At 35.5% G+C, this 6,139-nt stretch overlaps 1 long non-coding RNA gene across 1 annotated transcript; it reads left to right on the forward strand.

Moving 5' to 3' along the window:
• Window positions 1-503: 503 nt before the first annotated feature.
• LOC149753375 (uncharacterized) lies at window positions 504-4,818 on the forward strand. Its single transcript, XR_016395750.1, has 2 exons — window positions 504-1,894; window positions 1,933-4,818. It is a non-coding gene; the product is annotated as an uncharacterized LOC149753375 (long non-coding RNA).
• The last annotated feature ends 1,321 nt before the right edge of the window (window positions 4,819-6,139 follow it).

Below are 6,139 nucleotides of genomic sequence, written 5' to 3' on the forward strand. Positions count from 1 at the left end.
ACTCAGCTAGAGATGTTTGGAATGATCTACGAGAAAGATTTTCACAAGGTAATGGACCTAGAATATTTCAAATTCAAAAGTCCATTGCTTCTTTGTCACAGAATCAATCCAGTGTTAGTTCCTACTTCACCAAACTCAAGGGTCTATGGGAGGAATTATGGAATTATAGGCCAAATCCTATCTGTTCTTGTGGTGCAATGAAACAGTTAATAGAATATCAAAATCAGGAGTGTACCATGCAATTTTTGATGGGGTTAAATGACACTTACTCACACATACGAGGTCAGATCCTCTTGATCGATCCTCTTCCCTCAATAAATAAAGTTTTTTCATTAGTATTACAAGAAGAGAAACAGAGGGAGGTCACTTCTGATGCTAATCCGAATGTGAATAATATAGCATTCTTGAGCAGATCTGCTACTAAATCAGGAGTTAGCCATTTTCAAAAAAAGGATCACCCCATGTGCAGTTACTGTGGTATGATGGGGCATACAAAGGATGATGACCCAAAGATTGATTCATAGATTGATTTTGATGATCACAAAACCTTGAAGTATAGATACTAATGTTTATGTTGCAAGGAGAAAGATATTTATGTTGCAAGGAACATAGCAAGTTGGAAGAACACAAGAAGGCCTCTAAAAGCACTCAAGAAAAGTTGGAAGAAAGCTACAAGTTATTGGCCCAAGTCTCAAGTTCAAAAGATTCAAATTGGAGGAGCAAATTCAAGGAAAATTTAAAAGAATAGTCTTCGAGTCGACTCCTGAGGAATTCGAGTCGACTCCTGAGGAATGCGAGTCGACTCCAATGGTTGTCGGGTCGACTCCAAAGAAAGCGAGAGTCGACTCTCAGTGGTACACAAGGGAAAACTCAGAGAAGCAGTTTTTGGACACTGAGATTCGAGTCGACTCCCACAAAGTCCGAGTCGACTCCAAAGACAGCGCAACCCCAAGACAGAAGACGGTATTTTCGTCTCTGAGAGGCGAGTCGACTCCAAGACAAGTCGAGTCGACTCCAAGGCAGCGCGGCTCCAAAATACAGAGGATCAGTTTTCCGACTCTGAGATTCGAGTCGACTCCCAGACAGCTCGAGTCGACTCCAAGGCAGCACTACACTAAGATGGCAGAAGACCAACTTTCGAAAACTGAGAGCCGAGTCGACTCCAAGGAAGTTCGAGTCGACTCCAAGACTGGACGAGCCAAAAGACAGAGGATCGGGAGTTCGGACTCTGGGATTCGAGTCGACTCCCAGGATAGTCGAGTCGACTCGAGTGGACAAAATTCAAATTTGGAACAGTTGCCGAGTCGACTCCGGAAAAGCTTGAGTCGACTCCCGCTACAGCCGAGTCGACTCCTGATCGCGCGAGTCGACTCCGATCCCAACGGTAATATTGTCAGGAGGTGCAGACTGGTTCCAACGGCTATATTTTTGTCTCTAACGGCTATATTCTTGTTTCCACTCCATCTAAAGCTATAAAAACAAGAAGAGAGCTAGGGGAGAACTCATGGAAGTGGGAGAAAACATTTAGGAAAGAGATTACAAGGGAAATCTCCCATAAGCACAAAAAGGGCCATCCAAAGAGAAATAGAGAGAAGAAGAGCTTCCAAGTGTATCCTAAAGCTTCCTCTCCATCCGTGTGCTGCCGCGGTGATCCTCTACTTCGTGCCAAATCAGAAGAAGGTCAAGTAAAGAAGAAGTCGAGCTCCTCCATCTTCAAAACTCGTTTGAGGGCTTCTCTTTACTCTATCTGTTTATATTGTTATATTTGCTTGTTTAAGAAGCTTTGATTTGTTTTATTCTTTGTTTTAATATCTTGTAACTTGATTCAATCAAGGAATTGAATCAAGGGGTTAAAGGTTTGTTGGTGAGCCAAAGGGAAAACCAACGGTGTAAGGTTTGTTGGTAAGCCAAAGGGAAAACCAACGGTGTAAGGTTTGTTGGTGAGCCAAAGGGAAAACCAACGGAGATAGGTTTGTTGGTGAGCCAAAGGGGAAAACCAACGGAGATAGGTTTGTTGGTGAGCCGAGGGTAAAACCAACGTGTAAGGGTTTGATTGTGAGCCCGGAAAAACAATCGGGGTTGGTTCTAGTCGGTGAGCCTGTGAAAACCGACCGAGTTCGTTGTGATCTCGCAAAACAACAAGTTGGGTTGTGAGCTTGTAAAACAACCGACTGTAATCTAAGGGATTATAGTGAAATTCCCAAGAGGTCTTGGGGAGTGGATGTAGGTGCTGGGGTGCACCGAACCACTATACATCTTTGTGTTTGTGATGCCTTATCTCTTGTATTTCATGCCTTCCATTCATGCTTGATTGTGTAATATCTCTAGCTTTGTTTTCTATAGAGTTATAAGTGATTTGCTTAGCTTCCACTCCATTCTTACCATACACATAGATTAAAATTGATCATACAACTATAAGTTAGTTTTAGATCAATTGCACCCTAAAGCCATAGTATAATTGCTCTAGCTTAATCTTCCACTGCTTTACTTGTAATTGCCTAGAGCTTAAGTAATTAACATCTTATTATTCCGCTGCATTCTATTCAAAGTAAAAATTAGGGAACATAATTTTTAGAAAACCCAATTCACCCCCCCTCTTGGGTTGTCACCTTGGGCAACAAGTGGTATCAGAGCAGGTGCTCAAGATTAATTGTTGATCTCACGATCAAGAGCCAAAGATCATGACAACTCAAATAGATAGTTTTCTAGGAGAGGGACAGTTAATTGATAGGCCTCCACTGTTTAATGGCATAGACTACACATATTGGAAAGCTCGCATGCGCATTTTTATTCAATCACAAAACTATTATTTATGGAAAATCATAATAAATGACCTTCACACACTCTCTCAAACTATTAATGAAAAGGACTTAGCACAATTGAATGCTAATGCTATGAACATATTATATTGTGCTATTCATGAAACGAAGTTTAATGAAATTTCTGCATGCTTATCTGCTAAGGAGATCTGGGATACTTTAGAAAATATTTATGATAAATCTCAGATTAGCTCACATGTGCTTCAATTGCGTACTAACAATGAGATTGCAGAATCCTCCACAGTAGCCGAGTCGACTCCCAGTTTGTCCGAGTCGACTCCTAGAGAAGAACAGTCTGAAAGGCAGAGACACAGTCTTGAAGACCCTGTGAACGAGTCGACTCCAAGTAGTTCCGAGTCGACTCCCAAGTTAGCCGAGTCGACTCCGACAAGGCCCGAGTCGACTCCGAGGCAGAACAATTCAAAAGACAGAGAATCATCTTTTAGGCCTCTGAGAACGAGACGTCTCCCGAAGATCTCGAGTCGACTCTCAAGTCAGTCGAGTCGACTCCAAGTAAACTCGAGTCGACTCGAGGAAGAAATAACAGCAAAAAAATTCAAAAGCTTCCTAAAAACAAAGAAGAAGAGGAAGCAAGAAGAAAGAAAGAAAGAGATAAAAAGGAAGAAAGTTTTGACCAAGGAAGAGTCAAGCAAGGAAATAAAAGCTAGGAGCAACAATGATGATATTAGCTCCAAGGAACTACATGAGGTAACTAACTTTTGCTTTATGGCACAAGAAGATAAGGTAAAATCTGAATCTAATTTTAGACCAAATGAATTTCATAAAGAATTTTCTTATGATGAACTTTTAAATGCTTTTCATGAGTTGTATGGTGAATGTAGAAAATTAGCTATGAAAAATAAAAATCTTAAAAAGCTAAATTTGGAAATTTCAAAAGAAAGAAATTCTATTGCTGAAATACAAGACAAACTAAATTCTGAAAATAAAAGCTTAAGATCATTTTCAGAAGAATTGATTCAGAAAAATCATAGCTTAATTAAAGAAAATCAAAATTTAAGTAAAGAAATTAATCAATTAAAATCTTTTATTAACAAATTCACCGTAAGTTCAGAACGATTAAAAATGATGTTTGAAAGCCAATATGTTGCTTATGATAAATCAAAATTTGGCTTGACTCCTTTACTTAATAATAAATCTCTAGAGAAAAAGGTTATCAATTCACCAAGCAAACCATTAAATAAGATAACTTATTTCAAACATCAAAAGAATGGACATAACAACCTTACCTATAGTTCTAGTACAATTAAATCAAATGGAAAAGTTATTACTATTAAACAGATTTGGGTTCCAAAAGGAACCATATGTCCTAACTCTCAAGGACCCAAGCAAGCTTGGGTACCCAAAATGAAATTATGAGGATGTAGATATAGGTGTGCCAAGATACCCATGGAACAAATAGAACTTTCATACAAATGGGTGTTCTAGACACACGTCAAAAATGAAACTTAAAACATACTTATGAAAAGTAATTTTAAATAATAAAATAATAATAATAATAATGAAATCAGTAAACCTTGCATTTCATCATTATTTTTGCTTTAAGTATTTGATTAAAATATGAATTGCAAGTATTGACCAATTTTATGATATAGAAAATACTTTTGAAAATATAATCAAATCACTTCTTTTTATAGTATACTTTACTCACTATTGGATAAGTTGCTAAAAGATTAATCAATTTATTAAGAATAACTCTATGAATTCTCTATATGCTTGATTGAGAGTTTTTATCCATGGCATTATTGTTTATTGATCATAGATATGATAATGTGTACTTGGTGTGCTTTTGAATATATGCACTATGAATACCAAGATTAAAGAAACCATCTTTGGCATATAAAATCAACTCATGCTAGTATGTACTTAATCTCAAAAGACCTTGCCATTAGCTTACTTAGATTATCTTCTGAAAGGTCAAAGTTTACTATGCATGCTAACTAAGGAAACAAACAAAAATCAATTCCTAAATCTAAAGATGTTGTTTCCATCACTAAGTTTTCAAAAGCTTACATTGGATGTGTTCTTGGCAAATAAACTTGAAATATTTTCTGTATTTGCTAAATCTTGTAAAAGTGTTTCAAATGATAAAGGTTTCCAAACTGTGAAGATAAAGAGTATCATGGCACAGTGTTGAAAACCAAAATTCTGATAAAGTTTATACAGAAATTAATTATTTCAGCACCAAGGACACCTTAAGTAAAATAGGGTTAATAGAATTCTTGAAGAATTGAAAAAGGCAATTGTGTATGATAGTCATCTACTTAAATGATTTTTTTTTAAAAGACTATCATCACTGCTTGTCATACATATGATTTCTATTAAATCTATTTTTGATGAAAATTTTGATCTTCTGAAAAAATGGAAAATGAACCATTGCATATCTTTCACATTTTTCAGTCGTACATGTTATGCTTAATATGCTCTTATGAAAATAATGCCAAATCTGATAAAGATATGTCTACCCTTGGATATCATTCATCAAGCAATGCATATAGAGTATTCAATGAAAAATTTTTAGGTGCAAAAATATCAAGGTATCTTATTCTTTATGAGACTACTGATTTATTATCAAAATACTAAAATTAAATTATTTATGTATATGGTTAATCTTTTACATATAACAATCTGAAAATATGTTAATAATTATAACCAAATTGAGTTTTTCAGAAATACATTTAATGAAGAAAAATTGTTTGCTTAGAAAATGAAATAGATCTTGATTCTTGCATGATTAGAAGTAAAGATCACCATTATTATTTGCTTGCTTTATGAGCTTTATATTCTATCAAATGAGTGTGTAGAATGGACTCCTATATGCTTACTTTATTAAAGAAGATATATGTTAAATAACCACCATATTTGAAAATACTCATTACAAATATGATAAAGCAATATATAATTTGGAACAAGCATCAAAAGCATAATATAAAAGTTTAAGCAACCCTTTTGATAGAAAGTAATAATGATAAATCTACACATCAAAAAGAAGAATTTGTGATATCTTATTTGCTCAAAATATGCATTGATGACATCATTTTTGGTTCTACTAATGAAGAGTTATATGAAAATTTTACTTAGCTCATGTAAGGTGAGTTTGAAATACGTATGATGAATGAATTAACATCTTCTCTCAAACTCCAAATTAAGACAAACAAGAAAGGGGATCTTCATTGACCAAAGTTAGTCCACAAGAAAACTCTTATAGAAGATTGGCATGAAGAAGGTATGTCTATAACCCCATCTTGTAGAATTTGAAAAGGATGAGCAAAGTAGATCTATTGTTTTAAAGCTGTAGTGAA

The sequence above is a fragment of the Phoenix dactylifera genome, chromosome 6, assembly GCF_051530095.1.
Source record: "Phoenix dactylifera cultivar Ajwa chromosome 6, Ajwa_hap1_PhDact_Kaust_v1.1, whole genome shotgun sequence".
Lineage (NCBI taxonomy): Eukaryota > Viridiplantae > Streptophyta > Magnoliopsida > Arecales > Arecaceae > Phoenix > Phoenix dactylifera.